General features: G+C 41.3%; 1 protein-coding gene across 1 annotated transcript in view; it reads right to left on the bottom strand.

Moving 5' to 3' along the window:
• Positions 1-19,422, bottom strand: part of csmd1a (CUB and Sushi multiple domains 1a) — an 800,422-nt gene that overhangs the window by 363,312 nt on the left and 417,688 nt on the right. The gene's annotated exons all lie outside the window — the stretch shown is intronic.

The following is a 19,422-nucleotide window of genomic DNA, read 5'->3' as shown; positions in this document are numbered from 1 at the left end:
CAGAATGGGGGAAAAAAGTGATCTCAGGGGCCATGGTTGCTGGTGCCAGATGGACTGGTTTGAGTATTTCACAGTCTGTGGTTTTCACACATAGCAGTCTCTTGTATTCACACAGAATGGTGCAAACAACAAAAAAAACATCCAGTGAGCAGTACTTCTGTAGGTCAAAGGAGAATTGCTGGATTGGTTCAAGCTGACAGGAAGTCCATCGTAACACAAATGACCACTCTTTACAACCAAGGTGAGCAGAAAAGCACCTCTGATATTTGACATGAACATTAACTGAAGCTCTCGATCTACACTACCGTTCAAAAGTTTGGGGTCACTTTGAAATTTCCTTATTTTTGAAAGAAAAGCACTGTTCTTTTCAATGAAGATCACTTTAAACTAATCAGAAATCCACTCTATACATTGCTAATGTGGTAAATGACTATTCTAGCTGCAAATGTCTGGTTTTTGGTGCAATATCTCCATAGGTGTATAGAGGCCCATTTCCAGCAACTCTCACTCCAGTGTTCTAATGGTACAATGTGTTTGCTCATTGCCTCAGAAGGCTAATGGATGATTAGAAAACCCTTGTACAATCATGTTAGCACAGCTGAAAACAGTTGAGCTCTTTAGAGAAGCTATAAAACTGACCTTCCTTTGAGCAGATTGAGTTTCTGGAGCATCACATTTGTGGGGTCGATTAAATGCTCAAAATGGCCAGAAAAATGTCTTGACTATATTTTCTATTCATTTTACAACTTATGGTGGGAAATAAAAGTGTGACTTTTCATGGAAAACACAAAATTGTCTGGGTGACCCCAAACTTTTGAACGGTAGTGTATACATGTATATCCTCCTGGGAACCAAGAAAAAAATGTGTCTCTCAATTTCTCTTTTGTTGTGATTTATTTACTAGGAATTTCCCAGCAACCCTCCTAGTCACATGATATATCATTGGAAAGCCCAGGATGTACTCTTTACAAGACACCAGGATTCAAGTGAATAGCTTGAAAGAGTAAGGGTAGTATCTCACTGGGCTGCGACAGCCTGCGACTAGTTGGAGACACAACAATTGTGATAAAATATGCGAATTTTCACTTGGAATCACACTGAATTGATATTCACATATTTTATCGCAATTGTGTCTCCAACTAGTCGCAGGCTGTCGCAGCCCAGTGAGATACACTCACACTTCCTGTCTCACGGAAACTGACTTGAAAAGTGTTCGTGACGGCTTTGCAACACCAGCGACGCATTTGCAGCTATTTTGAGAGAAATTTTGTCACACGAATTTTTTGAACATGTTCAAAATTTTAGCAACGAAGGAGTGACACTTTGCGACTCATGCGAGGAAATTGAGAAGCCCCATGAATGTTTCAAGACACTTTTGAAACTCTCTTGCGAATGACGTTCTCAATTTGTCACAAGCTGTTGCAGCCCAGTGAGATACTAGCTTAAGAGGGTGTGCATGTAAAACAAATGTCAACTACAGAGGACACAAGTCTATGGGTTGGTTCTCAGGAGGTTACTGAACAGTTTTTCCATGAAATCAAGACATACAATGAGGCGCGTAGCACCAAGTTGGCTATAAGCCACGTACGATGAGATTGAGTGGAATAACTGTTTTATTCTATCCACATTCACTGGAGTTTGAAAAACAGAGCATCCATCCATTATCCGTAGCCACTTCTCCTGTTCAGGGTCGCAGGCAAGCTGGAGCCTAACTCAGCTGACTATGGGCGAAAGGCAGGGTACACCCTGGACAAGTCGCCAGATCATCGCAGGGCTGACACATGACAAACAACCATTCACACTCACATTCACATCTACAGTCAATTTAGAGCCACCTATTAGCCTAACCTGCATGTCTTTGGACTGTAGGGGAAACTGGAGCACCCAGAGGAAACCCATGCAGATACAGGGAGAACATGGAAACTCCACACAGAAAGCCTCCTGGGCTCGAACCCAGAACCTTCTTGCTGTGAGGCGATAGTGCTAACCACTACACCACCGTGCTGCCATTTTGAGAAACAAAGCATTTTTATTTTTTTTACAAATTCGATAAATAAAACTTTATACAAAACGTCCGACAAAATCATTTCTGCTTAGGTGGACTTCTTAAAAACCTATCAATGGCTGCATGAATTGACTTTAGTGTTTTTTTTTTTAGAAAGTGCCATCCCACTGTTGTGCCGAGGTATAGAATAGCTTTTGACATTTAATTCTTCCTTGGACATTTCAGTTGTACAATTTTCAAACTTCTTTGAGCTTTTGAACCAGTCTAAAAAATTCAACAAACTTTAATGCTTAAAGATGAAGAATGTAAACAAACCGTCGAAATGACAGGAGCAAGTTGGGAAAAATGCGATAATAATAATTCTTGAAAAAAATGTCCCTACTGTCAAATACTTTTACTCCATTTTTTTGGGTTTTTTTTTTTTTTTTGTTTGAGTAGTTTTTATTTCATCCTCAGTTGGTTCAGCAACACGCTCCGCCATTTTGTTTTTCTCTACTCATGGTATATGAGCTGATAACCTAGTAGTTGAGTAGCCAATCAGAGCGTGCAATTGCTCATATCCAATGAATGTGGATAGAATAAATGATATACATCTTCCTGCAGCCACATGATTGACTGAATGGATAACTGCATAACCGAATGGGCAGAATTCAAGTGACCTAGTATCTCATCTCATCTCATTATCTGTAGCCTCTTTATCCTGTTCTACAGGGTCACAGGCAAGCTGGAGCCTATCCCAGCTGACTACGGGTGAAAGGCGGGGTACACCCTGGACAAGTCGCCAGGTCATCACAGGGCCGACAGATAGACACAGACAACCATTCACACTCACATTCACACCTACGGTCAATTTAGAGTCACCAGTTAACCTAACCTGCATGTCTTTGGACTGTGGGGGAAACCGGAGCACCCGGAGGAAACCCACGTGAACACGGGGAGAACATGCAAACTCCACACAGAAAGGCCCTCGCCGGCCACGGGGCTTGAATCCAGACCTTCTTGCTGTGAGGCGACAGCGCTAACCACTACACCACCGTGCCACCCAGGACAAGACATGTCTGGCATTAATATGAGCCAAGATTTATAACTTAATGATTTTGTTCCAAATCAAAAATGAGCCACAAAATGTTCAACCATGTTTGGTGCATGGAAAAGGAACAAAGCCTGGAGAAAGACAGGCGACATGAGCATTTGATGTGCGAGTTAAAAGAAAATTGTATTTTCAGAAAGATCGCTTGAAGGAGGCACATAACATGGGGCGGGGGGGGGGGGGGGAGGCTTAATTAGGACAGGCCCATTATCAGCATCCTCACATTCTCTCAATTGGACAATTAAAGAGATATTGCTCTCATTCATATTCCTTCCTCTTTTTTTCCCCCTTTCAAATGCCTCTTGTGGAGCCATAACCTTAGCAGGTGGAGCAATGTTCTTGGAAGAACAAAGGAAAGTAGTAGAAGCAGAATTCAAATTATCAACGCACTGTCACATTGCCGATCAGCGATTAGTTCTTATAATATCATTGAAGAGGAAGTTCTGTCACTCATTTGTGTTCACAATGACCTTGAAAGCAATCTGAGGTGCTTTCAACAATAGGTGCACTTTTAATTTTCAAATGTGCCCTTATTCTCTATTACGGATACAGAAGTGTGTCTAACTGATCATGCTTTAAACTGAATGGGCAATGATTTTGATTTAATACCCCTTGTTACACACATATACGCAAAATGAGTGTTATTTGTTCACACTACAAGTAAAAATACGGGTTGGCGAGAGGTCCTGGTAGTTCAAGAAGCACTGATTTTCAATAGGGCCCAGCTATGAACCTCAGAAGTACTTAATGGGCAATGGGTGTTTAGAGTGAATTGCTTGGCAAGGCATCAAATGAGAAGTCTAAACCACAGCTTTTTAAATTATTTTGTCAAAAAGTAAAGACGCTTTTCACAGAAGACTTAGCCACAGGCGAAAAACACCACTCACGTTCCATATAAACACAATCCTAACGTGACAGAACATCTAAGCGATTGTTCCTTCAACTGGTTTAACTACAATGTTTCAGACCACTATTGATCACTCCGTTTTATACAAAACTGTAAAGCCTGACAACTGGTTCAATGCCTTTGTGTTTTTTTTTTTTTTTAAAGAGTTCCAACAGAAGACAGACAGTCTTGAAAGCTTATAAAAGAAAAGATTTGTGATTGTTTCAAGCCTCACAATTCTTCTTTCAGAGAAGCCTTTCGTTGTTTTTGCATTTGATATGTCATCATTTGGTCGTGCTTCTTCTTTTTTTTTTTTTGACTGCCCGCCTTGACAAAGGACACAACCCGTTGAAGCCATAAATAGATTTTCTAACGTAGATTTTCTGCTCTGTTGTCATGCATTTTTTTCATTCTTCTTTCTTATCTTTTCACATACAACAGTGAAAGGTACATGACACACATTCAAGCAATGATGTAGATTCAACTGCATTTAATTTATTATTATTAATAATTGTCAGAAGAAATCATTATTTACTGAACCGGAACTAACTGCTGTATAATTATGCTATAGAAAGTGATTAAAATATACACTCATTGGCCACTTTATTAGGAACATCCATACATACTGTACACCTGCTGTTTTATGCAGTTCTTTAATCAGCCAATCCCTTGACAGCTAGCCTGGGCCCGCCCATCCTAAGTGTGACGCAACACGAAGGCCTGTTCCGAGCTTAGTCTGGCCAGGCGGGCTATCTGCAGCATTTCCAAGCTCCCGAAAAATCGGGAACCAATCAACTTTGAGCATCTCCAACGGCCCTGGGTGGAGGCGTGTTCAAGGCAGTGACGTAGTAGAACTGCGACCGGAAGCCATAGATTGTTTACAGAATCTATGCCGGAAGCGCTTCATTCACATCACGAACATGGAGCAGCGGCAAGCCTTTAACACAGCGGTAGATGCTGTATTGAAAGCATTCAATGGGAAGTTCTCATTGAAAACGGAGCAAAGAGCAGCCCTGGAGGTATTTATTGAAAGGACGGACGTTTTCGCCTTGCTCCCAACCGGCTTCGGTAAGAGTTTAATCTACCAGTTAGCCCCGTCGTGTCGTATACGTCAGAGGAACGAGTGATGTGATTGGTTTAAGCTTCGTCACAGCCTTTTCTGGCTTCGACCAGGAGCAAACTGAGGCATTTCAGGGAGGCGGGTCAACCACGGGCTCTGGGAAACGGTTGGGCTTAATAGTTTGGCCAGACCAAATGCTCGGAGAGCTTTGAAGTCGCGTTAACCAGGCTACTTGACCGCAGCACAATGCATCAAATCATGTAGATACAAATCAAGAGCTTCAGTTAGTGTTCACTTCAAACATCAGAATGGGAAAAATTGTGATCCCAAAGTGTGACTTTCTTTCACTCTGGCATGGGTGTTGGTTTGAGCCAGATGGACTGGTTTGAGTATTTCAGAAACTGCTGATCTCCTGCAGTTTTCACACACAACAGTCTCTAGAGTTTACACAGAATGGTGCACAAAACAAAAAACACAGAGTGAGCGACAGTTCTGTGGGTGGAAACAAATGCCTTGTTGATAAGAGAGGTCAGAGGAAAATGGCCAGGTTGGTTTGAGCTGCTTGGAAGGACATAGCAACTCATAACAACTCTTTACAACCGTGGTGAGCAGAAAAGCATCTCAGCATGCAACAGCAGAAGAACACATTGGGTTTCACTTCTGCCAGCCAAGAACAAGAATCTTAGACTCAAGAAGTTCCTATTAAAGTGGCCAGTGAGTGTATACTTAGCCGTTAAATACGATCAGCTTCATTTAACATAAATGTAACCTGTATGGAAAACTGAATTACGGTCCACAGTGCTCGTTTGTGTTTGGATGGGCCTTGTGTCAGTCATTTTATAGACACTCTCTAAAGCTCATTCACTCCGCCCCGATCTTTATCCTTGAAATCGGCAAAAACCCAGCACAGCCAGATAATTCTCTTGTGAGAAAAATTCACTCGTTTTGAAAAAGCTTATCAAACAATAAACACAGTAAAACCAGAATAAACACTGGCAGTGCTTTTCCTGTGATGTTGTAATTTGTGACCAATGACAGGGATGAACCTGGTCCCAGATTTAGCCAGGTTGCTTCAGGTATATAAAAACTCTCTGTATAAAATGTTGCATTGTTTGAATTGCCAGCTTCACATAACAAATGGTGGCATGGTGGTGTAGTTGTTAGCACTGTTGCCTCACAGCAAGAAGGTTCTGGGTTCAAGCCCAGTGGCCAACGGGGGCCTTTCTGCGTGGAGTTTGCATGTTCTCCGCATGTTTGTGTGGGTTTCCTCTGGGGGCTCTGGTTTCCCCCACGGTTCAAAGACATGCGGTTAGGTTAGCATGGGGCGGTCATGGCCAGAGGTTGGGCTGAAGTGCCCATGAGCAAGGCACCTAACCCACAACTGCTCCCTGGGTGCTGCAGCATAGATGCCCACTGCTCTGGGTATGTGTGTGTGCGTGCATGTGTGTGTGTGTGTGTGTGTGTGTGTGTGTGTGTGTTCACTGCTTCAGATGGGTTAAATGCAGAGGTTAAATTTCACTGTGTGCTTAAGTCTGTACGTGTACAGCTTGAGTGTATGTGTGAGACAAAGGCTTCTTGGCTTCTTCAAATCAAGTCGTCATGTAGGGAAGCCATCGTCTAATGGTTGGAGAAGCAGCTTTGGGACCAAAAGGTTGCTGGTTCGACTCCCTGGACCATTAGGAATGGCTGAAGTGCCCTTGAGCAAGGCATCTAACCCCCAAATACTGTCCAGGCTGCTCTGGGTACATTGTACATCACTCTGGAGAAGAGTGTCTGCTAAATGCCTGTAATGTCATTTTTATAATGAAAAATCATTATTTGGCAATTTTTTTTTTCCATGTGTGTGCGTGTGTTCTTTCAAGCAGCTAAACAACCTAACAATGAAAACATGCTAATACCAGGGCTTAGAGTTCATAGTGGTGTAGTACTACAGGGGAAAAAAAACCGAAACAAAACATTGACTGCACTCGCGAACATCCTCATAAATCATAATGAGACAGTTATAACTTGGCTTTCAAGAACAATTTTGCTTTATATGCCTCAAATGTATGTCGTCGTATTCCTTGTTCCGCTCGACTCTTCTGTCTGTTCGCTGCATATGTCGTGCTTTTCCATGCAACACAAGAAGATTAATCAAAGACTGATTATCTAACAGAGAAGGTTGTTAGAGGAGTTTACTATTTGTCAGGTTTTATTAAGTTGGGACTTAATCAGGAGCCCAAGCTGTATAGAGACAGGTCCCTGTTAGCTGCCATCAGTAATAAAGCTATACAGTGTCATAGATTGATAAAAGGAATATCTGTCCAGTGTCAACTCTATGCATGCACACATTTAAACATGTTTTTCTCCCTCACACGTATGGCTCTAAGGGAGAATCAGGCAAAAAAGTGATGTTGGAAGTGTGGTTCATTACATAATCTGTTTGATATACTAAAGTTTAACAGCTAGCACTAGCTCAATATCAGCATGTTGCTTGAAGCAGGATAGATGGTGTTGCCAGGTCTATGGTTTTTCATCAGACCCTGACTTTGATATTATGCCCAAGCAACCATGCAGAGTGGTTTACTTCTACGGTATACACACACTCTTGATCCTGTTCCCATAATGATCCCTTTAAGTTACTGTATGAACGCATGTCAGTGAACTGAATGAGGTTTGAATGATGTTATGTGATTAAAGCTGTTTTCTTCTCTCATGATAGTCATTCCAATTAACCTTAGTGACAGATCTCCAAGACTTGATAATACCTGGCACCGTAATTTTGATCACACCCATGTGACTTAAATGCAAAAAAAAAAAAATATATATATATATATATATATATATATATATATATATATATATATATATATATATATATATATATATATATTGGTGTTTCCAGTTGAATTTTGTGAAATATTGCTTTGTCAAAATGTCTGGAAAACCACATCATGTGAGTGAATCAACTTTTTCACAATATTTTAATTTTAATTTGTGCATTAACCCTTTGATGCAAAACATATGCACACCCCTTCTAATGCACAACATGGGTCAAAAATGACCCGCATTCATTTTCCAGGTTATTTCATGCTGACTGCGTTTTTCTTTGCTCTATCTTTTGAAATCAATTTATTTTATGATTGAATATTCCAAGTATTCTTTAAATATCTTGTTTTTAATTACCACAAATCATTAATTTAATTTTTTCTTTCCTACTTTATGAACAAAAATACTTTTTTATATTACTACACATGGGTCATCCAAGTGTGATTTAAAATTAAATGTCTTAATACTACAATAATAATTTGTTTCAAGTAATTACTTTAGCAGTGAATGGGGCCAGTTATTTATTTATGAACTATGTAGTTAGCTATGCCAACTACAATAAAATTAGCTAACTACTGTAAAGTAGAATATGTCAACAGTTAGGTAGCTAATAGTAATTACTTGTAACTTTCTGACAAGTAATCGACTCACTCTCAAGGTAACCTATACATAATCAATTTTTTTCTAAGGTAATGTTAGAACAATTGAAAAACATTACTTCCATGTATGAGATGGGCAAAGGGCGCTGTGCTGAGCTGTGAAATGTCTGACACAAGCACAATTCACAGTTCCCACCAAACGCTGGAGTAAATGCATGCGGGTCGGTTCTGACCCATGTGTGTAAACTTGATGTAGAATTACAAAAGCTGTGCTTGTTCATAACTTAAGAAAGGAAAAATAAAAATGATGATTTGTGCTAAACAAAAACAAGATATTTACTGCATATTTGGAAAAGTAAATGACAAAATGAATTTATTTCAAAAGTATATCATAGAAACACTCAGCCGTACATGAAATAACCTGGAAAATGAATGCAGGTCGTTTTTGACCCATGTTGTGCATTAGAAGGGTAGTGATACAAAAAAGGTTTTTATTCAAAAAGTAAGAAAGGAAAAAATAAAATAAGGATGTATGATGATCAAAAACAAGTTAATTGAGGAATACCTTGAATACTGAATGATGGAATTAATTTATTGCAAAGATATAGAAGATAAAAACTCAGCCGGGTCACTTTTGACCCATGTTTTGCATCAAAGGGTTAAGCAGGTTAATGGAAACCCACCTTATGATCATTGATGCTACTTTTGTTAAAGTGTAAGCCAATGATTTTGCTTCTCTTTATGGCATCATGCTAATGTGGGTGGAGCAACGGAAAAATCAGTGTGACGTTCAAAACCCACTGGTGCAATGGGATTTTCACACATTTTAGTCCAAAAATGGCCTCTCAAGATGAATGCAGACACTGTTTTGATATTCAGAGCTGGTCAATAAGTTCAAAAACACTATATAGATATTTGTGCAGGGAAAGTTATCCATGGAGGACTTTCACATGATGTCATCGCAACTCAGGAAGTACAACTTAAGCTCCAACCTACTGCTGACCTTCTACCGCTCATCCATCGAGAGCATACTGACGTACTGTATTACAGTATGGTACGGCAGCTGCACTGCTGTAGACAGGGAGGGGCTCCAGAGGGTATTTAAGGCAGCACTTCTGTGGCTGCATTAGATCATTGGCTGCCCTCTCCCCTCCCTGATGGACATTTACACCTCCCGCTGCCTTAGCAGAGCTAAGAATATTATCAAGGACAGCTCCCACCCTGGCTTTGATCTGTTCAACCTGTTGCCCTCAGGGAGGCGCTACAGGTGCATCAGGGCAAAGACAAATCGATTAAAAAACAGCTTCTTTCCAAAAGCCATAACCGCCCTGAATTCGGATATGCTCTGACTTTATAGTCTATTTATTTTACTATTTACTAATTTATAATGTGCAGTACTTTATAAGGTGACTCTCTCTATGCAATACTTTTTATAATGTGCAATACCTCACTCCATAATGTGAAACGCACATTCACCTCAGGACTGTGCACCTTACACACAACACATACATCTCAGGACTGTGCACCTTACACACAGCACATGCACCACAGGACTGTGCATCTTACACACAGCACATACACCTCAAGTCTGTGCACCTTACCTTACAATAATTCATAATGTGTAATATTTTTATCTTATAATGTGACTCTCTCGTGCAATAATTTACAATGTGACTGTCACTGTGCAATACTTTATATATGCAATACCTCACTCCATAATGTGTAACACAACACATACACCTCAGACTGTGCACCTTACCCCCCTCTTTTTTTCCTCTCTCTCTCTCTCTCTCTCTCTTTTCCCTTCCCCCCTTCCTCTCTCTCTCCCTCTCTACACGCTGTTTGCACTGATATTGGAGAAGCTTTAATCTCATTGTACATGTGTATAGTGACAATAAAGGCATTCTATTCTATTCTAACTGTGGATTTGTTTATGTGGCCATGTTACCGGGCAAGCTTTGTGTTGGACAATGACCGGCACAAGTGTACACAACTGACTGTAAGCCCAATTCAGGAAACATCTCCAGATAAACTTCTACAAATTACATCTAAAAGAACAATGCCAGAGACCTGTAGTGCTTTTGGATGTAATAACAGACGTGGAGATAAACCTGGTTTAACTTTTCACCGCTTCCTGGTGAACCCAGAAAGATGAGAAAAAATGGCAAACTGCAGTTAAAGAAGAAGACTGGATGATAAAATCATCCCCATGTGTGTGGAGAACATTTTATATCAGGTGAGTGTGAAAACTCTGTAGCATTAAAATGTGTATCTGGACGTAGGCTTTGGACGCAATATATTTTATTAGATCTGATGCTTGGCTTGACTAGCAGCATGTTTGTTATGTACTGATGATGTAGACTTGGCTAAACACCATAACATATGCTAGATCTAGGCCCTGGCTTGTTTATTACTATTAGAAGTCCACGTTTGAGCTTACCTTTGTCATAATAAGGTATTTTTCTTTATCGCGAATTTCCCATAACATTCCGACATGAAACCTACCTCGAAATATTGGTCAGCATCTGTACTTTTGTAAGCCTTTAGCGTCTCTGGTGTATTTAGAAATCCCAATACAAAATAGTTCAGGATGTCTTAGACTACGTTCAGACTGCACCCTGAAATGACCCATATCCGATTTTTTTGCCCATATGCGGCCTGTATCCGATTTGTTATTGACAATCTGAACGACACAGATCCGATTTTTTCACATGCGACCCAGGCCGCTTGGATATGTGGTCCTAAATCCGATGCATATCCAATATTTTCACATGTGACTGCAGTCTGACCGGACAGGTCGCATTCATGCGACCTACACGTCATCAACAAGAGACAAACGTCACTATTCTGCGTTGGCTAATCCCGCCTCTTTGGTGGAAAACAACAACATTTGTATAGTTTTCAGAATTTAAATAGACTTTTATAGAATTGCTCAAGCTAATGGTGGATTTGGTAAGGACCTGGATATTTATCTGTTAGCCTAATTAAATAAAACAGTTTCTATAACTGATTTATAACTTAAACCATCCTGTATTACAAGATTATAAGATTGTTCTGGAAATTTCCAGTAATTTGACACCTTCGGTCTCATTAGTCTGCTGCCCACATTAATCAGATTATTGTTTGAGTTCCGCCGCCGCCACAAAAACCACATCGCCATGTCTCGCCTCATCTCCATAGCAAACTGCACTGGTGTTTCTGCACCTTGAGCCAGCGCTGAGAGAAGTTGCAGAATTCAGCTGGCTATAAACAATCTAAATAAATATTTATAAAAATGTAAAAAAAGTTTATTAATATGACGAAATAAATATGTGCAAATTATTAAGCCTGAATTAAGAGTTTGGTAATACAGCGGCCGTATCCCAAATGACTGCCTACTGAAGCTCGAGTGCACTATATAGAGTTTAAAAATCCATTACTTCCTAGTAACATGTAGTGCACTTATATAGAAATTAGAGAGACATTTAGGAGTCAACCCTCGTTACCAGGCTACACGTTTTCATTTCGGTTCAGAAACAAAAACACACACGAGACCTCACACTTTAACACTAACCAGATAATTAAACAAACAAACAAACAAACAAACAAAAAAAGAAATCATTAAACTTGAAGAGTGCGCTTTTTTTTTGTTTACGTATTACGTAGATGTGCTTATTACGTGTCAATTTGCGCATGTGGGACACTTTTGGGTCATTTTCCGTTCATATTGGAGATCGCATACAAGTCTCATATAATTGGTAATGTGAACGGCCTAACAAAAAAATCGGATTTCACAACAAATCGGATATGGGTCGTTTCAGGTTGCAGTCTGAACGTAGTAATAGTGTCCCAAATCAGGGAGCTGGTTTTCTGAACACTTTTCAAGTGGAATAAATACATTTGTGGGTAAATTAAGAAGAAGAAGCCTTTATTTTGTCACGTGTACATTCAAACACAGTGAAATTCCTCCTCTACATTTAACCCATCTGAAGTACTGAACACACGCATACATGCAGAGAGAGAAGGAGTAGTGTGCAGAATAAATAATAAATAAATGTATTTGTGGGTAAATTATATGAATCGGTGATGCCTGCATGTTTCAGCTTTTGGATGTAACATGATCTGCTGGTATAAAATACATTTTTAATAATTTCGGAAAGATTGTACTGACTGCAGTTTTCATTATTAACTGTCACGGCTGTTTCTTTGTTTGCCCGGTAATATGGCAGATGCCGCGTGCTAAACAAAAATTGATGACATCACTGAAAGTCCTTTATACATTTGTGAATAAATACATTTGTGGGTAAATTAAGAAGAAGAAGCCTTTATATTTGTCACATGTACATTCAAGCACAGCAAAATTCGTCCTCTGCATTTAACCCATCTGAAGTAGTGAACACATGCATGCATGCAGAGAGAGAGAGAGCAATGTGCAGAATAAATAAATATGTTTTGTGGGTAAATTATATGAATCTGTGATGCCTGCATGTTTCAGCTTTTGGATGTAACACAATCTGCTGGTATAAAATTAATTTTTAATAATTTCAGAGATAATGTACTGACTGCAGTCATCTCAGTTTTCATTATTAGCTGTCACGGCTGTTTCTCTGTTTGCCCCGCAATATGGCAGATGCCGCATGATAAACAAAAATCTATGACATCACTGAAAGTCCTCTATATTCACAGCAAGATTGTACAGGTGCTTAAACACTCTGAGGTCCTGGGCCTGTCAGACACTCTGTGGCAGTCTGATAAACCTTGACATTTTTAAGTATTTCATCTAACTAAAAACATCCATGCAAAAGTGACACACATGGTTATATTCTGGACACCCTCAGCAATAATAATATGAGAGTAAAGTATAATGTCATGAAATTTGTTTTCTATTTAAATTAAGTGCAAACACAACCTTACAAAAAAAAACTATTTTCAGAGTCTTCAAACCTTGTAAAAACTACTTTTTGAGTTACAATGGAAACAGACAAACAAACAGAGGCGAAAACATAACCTCCTCCAACAAAGTTGGCGGACATAACAATCACAGGACTTTATTTTCAGAAGGTTAATAACCAGTTTAGCTCACGCTAATCTCACACTGGGCCTTCAAATTTGGCATAGGTTTGACACCACATGGCACAACCCTCCCCAGTCTATCTGGGCTTGGGACCAGCACTAAGCATGCACGGTCTTATACAACCTCAGGGGCTGGGTATTTTACCTAACCTGCATGCCTTTGGACTGTGGGAGAAACCAGAGGACCCAGAGGAAACCCATGCAGACACAGGGAGAACATGCAAACTCCACACAGAAAGGTCCCTATCAGCGACTGGGCTCGAACCCAGAACCTTTTGCAATGAGGCAACAGTGCTAAACACTATACCACCATGCCACCCAATATGAACATTTAGGTGAAAACATTATTTGATTTTATAGTGCTTGTCCACCAGAATGCTTTCATCTTGTATATCGAGCAACCATGTTCATAGTAAATACACCCCAAGCACAGACAACATCAATCGTCTCCAGCAAATTTCACACAATAAGAATCACACAAGAAAAATGGGACACCGTTTCATTTTATATGACATTAATGGCACATCAGCAGGAGCAATGCTTTCTGCAATGTTTATTTTTGTGAAATGTCCCAGTGTGTATATTACACACACACACACACACACACACACACACACACACACACACACCATTGTGGTCAAAAGTTTACATACAGTGACATGAATGCCATCTTGGATATGAATGTCATGGCAATATTTGGTCTTTCAGTAATTTCTTTGAACTGTTCTTTTTCTCTGGCAGAATGATTGCACAGGACGGCATGGTGGTGTAGTGGTTAGCGCTGTCGCCTCACAGCAAGAAGGTCCGGGTTCGAGCCCTGTGGCCGACAAGGGCCTTTCTGTGCGGAGTTTGCATGTTCTCCCCGTGTCCGCGTGGGTTTCCTCCGGGTGCTCCGGTTTCCCCCACAGTCCAAAGACATGCAGGTTAGGTTAACTGGTGATTCTAAATTGAGCGTAGGTGTGAATGTGAGTGTGAATGGTTGTCTGTGTCTATGTATCAGCCCTGTGATGACCTGGCGACTTGTCCAGGGTGTACCCCGCCTCTCGCCCGTAGTCAGTTGGGATAGGCTCCAGCTTGCCTGTGACCTTGTAGAAGGATAAAGTGGCTAGAGATAATAAGATGAGATGAGATCTCTTCGCAAGATTCACCTTGACCAAACGTTTTTGTTTACCATGAACAAGCTTCTGGCATAATTCTGGTTGGATATTTCATGACTCTTCATGGTAGAATTGGTAAAGTTCAATTATTATTATTATATTTTCTTGGCATAGATTCAACTTATAAGCACGGTCTATATATTTTCAGTAGGGTTGAAGTCAGGACTTGTTTTAAGCTTAATGTTAGCCTGCTTTATCCTCCACAACCAGCTCTGATGTGTGTTTGGGTTCATTGTACTGTTGTAACTCCCAAGTCCCAAGTCGTGTTTAAATTTCTGATGGTTTATGCTGAAGAATTCTGAGGTAGTCCTCCTTCATTATTCCATCCACTTTGTGCAATGAACCAGTTCCACTGGCGGCAAAACAGCCCCAGAGCATGATGATCCTACCACCACCACCAGCTGGTACAGTGTCCCTCTGTACATGGTGGTCATTGTGGCCAAACAACTCAATCTTTGTCTCATATGACCATACAGCTATCCTCCAGAAGGCTTTTTCTTTGTCCGTGTGGTCAGCTTCAACCTTTAGTTAAGCTTGAAGGTGTCAATTTTGGAGCAGGGGTTTATTTCTTGGATAGCAGCCTCTTAGTCCATGGTGATCTGAACTGTAGACAGTGATCCATCAGCTTCCAGTTCATGGCAGGGCTGTGCCATGGTGGTTCCCAGGTTTTTCCTGACCATCCGAACCAATTTCCTTTCAGCTGAAGGTGACAGTTTGGGTTTTCTTGAAGCAAAGTGACTTGGCAAAGTGATTACACCTCACAATAACTTGGATACAATTATTTGAACTGATTTTGGAATTCGCAGTTGTTTAGAAATGGCTCCAAGAGACATTCCGGAGTTGTGTATATCTGCGATCCTCTTTCTCAGATCTGCACTGAGCTCCTTGGACTTTCCCATTTTACTGTGTGCTGGTCAATCCAATGAGTGCTGTAAACAAACCTTTTTTACGAAGGCACAGAGAAGCTACAAGCTGTAGTCAATCATGATCACTAACAGGAAGTTAATGTTGCGTTAGGCGGAAAGATTCCAGCAAATGGTTCTTCCGGTTAACCTCCAGCAACTTTATTTAGCTCTCATAACACAACATAACTCTCCGCTAACTACTCACATAAAAGCACACATAGCTTAGTTTCTACCACATCTCCCCTCAAAAATAAAAACAACAATATAATAATAATGCAGGGACTGAGACTTTAAAACAAATTATATCTCAAGCAAATATAATGAACTCAGTACTTGTTATGCACTTTATGAAATGAACATAATGCACTCTCTAGAACAGTATTTTCACCATTTCTCTTTAACTTCCCAGCCTCTTTTTTTTTTTCCTCATAAGTCCAGCCTCTGAGGTTTTATCACAAGTCTGCCAGATCTAGTTCTGGTAGGGACAGGTGTAAATGTCTTTCAAGTTGGTTTTGGGGCATCTGGGTGATTTGGTGTAGTTGGAACAGACACAAGTGGCTGAGTTGGTGTACAGGGTGTCTGACTCTGGGGAACAGTCTCTGGCATGGGAACAAGATGGTACCTGTTGTGCCTAAGGATGCCTGTGGGACTGTCCACCACAAAGGAGCGGGGTGTGGAGTGGGCTGAAACCACAGTGCCTTGAGTCTTGGTATCCGTAATCCACACTGGCTCTCCAGATGTGAGCCGATGTAGATTCTTCAAACGGTGTCTCTTGTTGAATGCTGAAATGTCTCTTATCTTCCTCTCTCTTTCAGTGCAACAGTATCTCTATCAGGAAGCTCTGGGCTGAGTAGAGAGGGGTGCTGGGGCACTGGTGTACGAAGCCTTAGGCCCATAAGCAGTTGAGCCGGACTGTAGCCATTAGACAATGGAGTAGATCTATAGGCTAAATGAGCAAGATATGGATCTTGTGCTTTCTTTAGCAGTCTTTTCACTGTCTGTACATGTCATTCAGCTTCACCATTGCTTTGAGCAAATCTTGGGCTGCTAGTGACATGTTTGAATCCATAGGCAGATGAAAAGTCTGTGAACTGTTGGCTGGAAAACTGTGGGCCATTGTCACTGAAAAACTGGTCTGGGATGTCATGTCTGGCAAAAATAGATTTCAGGTATACAATCACATCCTCTGAGCGTGTTGGTGTTAGTTTAGCAAGCTCCACAAATCTTGAGTAATAATCTAAAACAAGCAGGTAATTGCTATTGTTTAGGGAGAATAAGTCTGCTCCCACTTTTTTGATGCATGTGGTACAGTTGGTTATCAGTTCATTTACTGTAGTTGACTGCTCAGGCCAGGCCACCACACTGTTTCTTTAGCCCACTCTCTGCATCTTGTCATCCCTTGGTGTCCCTCGTGTAGCGCCTTTAGGACAGAACTGCGCATTGCTGTGGGAATGACAAGCCTGGAGACTTTAAGTAACAGTCTGTCATGCACCATAAATACTGCTCTTTCTGACCTGTAGATTTTCACTGAACCTGTGAGTCTACTGTACTCTGGCCAACCTTTCTGGCAAAATGACATAACTTGTGAACAAATACCGTCTTCTTTCAGCTGTTTCCTCAGCTGAGCCATGTATGTTGAGCTGGCTGGCATGTTGTGGATTAGCTCGTCAACATAGATGTTTGTGTCTTCCATTAAATCTTTGTCTATCAATTTTAAACTTGTGCTTGTGGTGCCCGGTGCCCGTGAGAGAGTGTCTGCTGTATGTAGAGCTTTGCCAGGTGTGTGATAGAGTAACTGTACCTCATGAGCCTCAGTCTAAATCGCTGGATTCTGGGAGGGAGTTCTGTTAGTGTCTGGTGACCTAAAAGGCTAACAAGTGGCTTATGGTCAGTCTCTAGGGAAAAATGTCTCTCAATAATAAAGTCCCTGAACCTTTCACATCCCCATGTTAATCCTAACGCCTCCTTCTCCACCTGTGCATACCTCTGTTCAGTCTCTGTCATTGACCGTGATGCATATGCAACTGGCCTCCACTGGTCTCCCTCTTTCTGTAGAAGGACCGCACCTAGTCCATACGAAGATGCATCCACTGACAGTTTCAGCTCTTTGTTCGGGTCATAGTGTGTTAGCAATGGATGTGAGGTGAGATCGTTTTTCAGCTGATCAAATGCATTTTGTTGTGCACTGCTGCATATCCACTGATTTTTCTTGGAGAGAAGGTCTCTCAGTGGCTTGTCTTTCTCTGTCAGTCTTGGAATGAATTTACCTAGCTGGTTAACCATCCCCAGGAAGCTGCGGACTTCACCTGTGTTAGATGGCTCTTTCATGTCTTTTACAGCTTTTGTCTTATCCAGGTCTGGCTACACACCCTCAGCAGATAGGATGTGGCCAAGGAACTTGACTTCGCACCTGCTCAGCTCACACTTCTCCATGTTTAGTGTGATGCCAGTTTCCTGGAGCTTGTGCAGCACTGCATGTAGCCCGGTGTCATGCTTGTCTTGATCTTTACCCCACACGAGTACATCATTCATGTGACAGACTACTCCCTGCAACCTGTTGAGGACCATGGACATCCTCCGCTGAAAATGTCCTGGGGCTGAAGCTATGCCAAAGGGCAATCTGTTAAAATAGAACTGGCCAAAGGGAGTTCTGAATGTTGTGTAATGTACTGATTGAGGGGATAATGGAATTTGCCAAAACCCTCTATTAGCATCTAATTTGCTGAAGACTTGAGCTCCTGAAAGAGATCCAAGTGTCTGCTCTACTGAGGGTAGGATGCATTTCTCCCTGCAGACTGCTTCATTTAGGCAGGTGAGGTCAACACAGATGTGCACCAAGTCATTTTTTGATGGCACAGAAACCATCCCCGAGCACCAATCTGTTGGCTCTTCAGTCCTTGAGATGACTCCAATACTCTCCATTCTCTCCAGCTCCTCTTTCACCTTACTAAGTAGAGGAATAGGGACATGTCTTGGTGTTGTAAGGGAAAAGGGAATGGCATCTGGCTTGAGTTTGATTGTGTATGGTTGCTGCAACATTCCTAAACCCTGACAAAGTTTTGGATATGACTCTGCCATTATTCTCTTATCTATAATATCCAGCCTGGAAACAAGGTTAAGCTTCACACTAGCTGGCCTGCTTAGTAAAGCTATACGTAGGTATTTTATTACATACACATCCTCCTGAATCACCTGCTCACCCTTACATAGAGACTCCGTGTATTTGCCTATGACAGATACCCCTTTTCCACCAAATCAGTTCCAGGGCTGGATCAGGGCCAGTGCTGGTGCTGGTTCATAACTCGTTCAACTTGCGAGCCAGCTGAGAACCAGTTTGCTTTTCCATAGCTCGCGGTGCTAAGGGAAGCCACATCATTACGTCGCTGTATACGTCAGTTACGTCGCTGTATACGTCAGTTACGTCGCTACGTTTGCATAAACCTTGGCGCGAATATCGAAGCAAAAATAACACGGAAGAAGCAGCAGCAACAACAACAATAATAATAATAATAATAATGGATGACTTCGCGTTTGTACAGCTGCTGCTTCTTGTCGCTTAAAAATGGCGACCTTTCGCAGTCTTGTTATTGTTGTTGATCTTAACAACTCCGCCCCCCCGCTGACGTAAGCGGTTCTTTCCTCTGGCCCAGCAGAGAGTTGGTGCTAGCCTGGAACCGTTTTTTCTGGCCCCAGAGCCAGTTCTTTGTCAGTGGAAACAGAAAACCCGGTTCCAAACTAAGCACTGGCCCTGAACCAGCACTGGAACTGCTTTGGTGGAAAAGGGGCAAGAGAGCAGAGTACTACCTGGGCCAAATAGTGGTCCGTCTGTTTCAATTAAATGGGAGTCTCTATCAGTAATG

This window comes from Neoarius graeffei, chromosome 7 (genome assembly GCF_027579695.1).
Source record: "Neoarius graeffei isolate fNeoGra1 chromosome 7, fNeoGra1.pri, whole genome shotgun sequence".
Taxonomy (NCBI): domain Eukaryota; kingdom Metazoa; phylum Chordata; class Actinopteri; order Siluriformes; family Ariidae; genus Neoarius; species Neoarius graeffei.
This window is presented reverse-complemented; position numbering and strand designations above follow the sequence as displayed.